We start from the raw sequence: 2,830 nt of genomic DNA, 5'->3' as shown, positions 1-2,830 counted from the left end.
TAATAATGGTAATAATAATATTAATAATAATGATAATAATGAAAACTATAATGATAATAATAATAATAATAATAATAATGACAATTATAATGATAATGATAATAATAATGATAATGATAATGATAATGATAATGATAATAATAATGATGATAATAATAATAATAATAATGACACTCATAATGATAATAATAATAATGTTAATGTTAATGTTAATAATGATAATAATAATAACAATGATAATGGTAATGATAATAATAATAATAATAATAATAATGATAATAATAATAACAATAAGAAGAAGAAGAAGAAGAAGAAGAAGAAGAAGAAGAAGAAGCTAAATTTGATAATATTCACATTTTATATTGTAAATCTTGCACAAGCTACAATATTTAATATATGTGAAAACTCTTTACTATTTGGTTATGAATATTCCTATGTTTTGTACATAATTTATATATTCTTACTTCTCTGTATCTTCTGTTGTGATAACTTCAACACAATTGTATTATTGTTGCATTTTTTAGATATTTTTATTTTATTTATGTTTATAATTTAACCTAACTAAAATAGTTTGTTTTGTATTTATATGTGTTTACTGATTGATTGTTATTGCATCCATACACTTTAGATTAACATTTTTTCATCTGATGTTTTGTCACTTTTATCAAAAAGTCTAGAAGAAAATGTATGTTACTTGAACTATTGTTTAGTACTACTTAAAATAACACATATAACATGAATATTATACATTTATAGTTTCTTATTGAAAAAAAGGATCTGCAATCCTGAGCATGTAATACATAATGTTTATGTGCAGAAATAAGAGCAGACTTTTAGTCACATGTTGATTATTGACTAGTTTTATTTATTATTAAAGTAAGAATTTAATTTTGTAATGCATTTTAAATAAGATCAACTATGTTCAACAGTGCTCCTCATATTCAGTAGTATCCAAAGATAGGACAAATTCTTAACAACTTCTTAATTTAAAACTAAATATTAGTAAAGCATGTACTCAGGAAGTCTTAAAATGTTCAACATGAATGTAGAAAATATTCCAACATTTCCACCAACATGCATATTTTGGACAGATATATCAAATCAAATTAATTTCATTAATATATTCATTTATTATTCTACCATAAGCTATTGCAATGCTAACCTATATGTATGTTTTTCTGTTCATTTATTTAAATCTACTTAAATTCTTATCTTTCTTTGGGAAATAGTTATTTATATTTATATTTATATAACAGTTACACTCAATAGAAAAAGTAACTCTTGGGTTTCCAGATGCAGGCCTTATAATTTTGAGACTTTACCACTTGTCCATATCTTCAGTGGGTTAGTCACCCTCTGGTGGCAGCAGAAAGGTAAGGTAAGGTAAGAACTATTACTACTTCTGCAGACAGGCAGAACACAAATAAACCACTCACACATGATTTTAGCCAATTTATTCAGGAGAAATTGTTGAGGTACACTGTGTGGTTGCACATAGGGATAGTGGGAGAAGAGTTTAGAGTAACAACCACACTGAACAATGATAAAACATTCTTGTGGTTTTAAACTTCGACTAAATGGGTACCTCAAAATTAAAACAATATCCACTTAATCCCAAATGAACTGATTCAAAAGATGGCAGTGAAACTAGGAAAAAATACTTGTTTTTTTTGTCTTTCTAATACATGTATAACAAACAGCATATGCTGTTTTTTCTGATATATGAAATAACCTATTTTAAAGTATAGGCACTTATAACTGCTCAATGGAAGACGTTTCTTGATTAAAACAGAAGAAAGACCGTCGCCTCCCGCTCATCCAAAAAAAAAAAAAAAAGTGAACCCGTCCAAAAATTTCAGAGTGAAAATGACGTGTGGTGTGAAGTTTGATGAGGTAATGCGAGAGGGGCTCTCGCTCTATCTGTCCAAATTAACCTGAGGTACACAAACATTACAAAGAAGCAGCAAGAATATGATAGAATATAAAGATACAAATGAAACAATAAAAGAATAAAACATGCTAATCAAAAAAGATCAACAAAACAAGTACTTCCAGTCCCGCACCAAACTGTGTTACGTTCCCTCTAGTACACATAAAACAGAGAAGCAAAGAAGACTTGTTACATATACAACATTTCATAATATAGCAGCACACAAGTGAACCACAATAAGGCGTTTTTGTGTAAGACTAGAAAAGAAAAGCTTCATAGCAGCAAGAGAATGATGTGTATGTATTTCTCACTTTTGGAATTATTTTTCAAATTATACACAAAACCTTTAAAAAAGCATAAACATTTTTTCTGTTTAAAGCACTTTTTTTGGGAAAAAAACATTTGGCTTTTTTGCAAAACATGCATGTATACAATTAAGAAACTACATTTATTTTCTAAAATGTCATGAGGATTTTTTTGCATTTTCTGCTACCCACCCATGTCCATAATGGAAAAAAAAAAAAAAAACTCACAAAAGACAGTTTTTAAAACTTCAGTTCAGAGAGCAGTTTACATAAGAAGAGCAAAAAAAACACGAAATATTAACACAGTATGCGTGTAACTCTGAAAGAACTATTGGAAGGTTTTGGCTATGAATTAACAAAAAAAGAAATTCAAGTAAGGTTAAATAATCGCACTGAATCAAAAAAAAAAAATCTAAGTCTACAAGTGACTTGGCTTTCCTTAGTTTATATACTACTATACTATAACACCGATTATCCTACGTCTAGTCACCTGTCGGGGCGTAGCTTTCAAGACAACGTGCGCTACCCCGTGGGAATCCAGCCCAGAAAAAAATCAAATAACTTAAAGAAAAATTTAAAAGAAAAAAAAAAAAAA

Source organism: Morone saxatilis, unplaced genomic scaffold (genome assembly GCF_004916995.1).
Source record: "Morone saxatilis isolate NCDOM2014 unplaced genomic scaffold, NCSU_SB_2.0 Contig10, whole genome shotgun sequence".
Taxonomy (NCBI): domain Eukaryota; kingdom Metazoa; phylum Chordata; class Actinopteri; family Moronidae; genus Morone; species Morone saxatilis.
Note: the sequence above shows the minus strand (reverse complement) of the source record.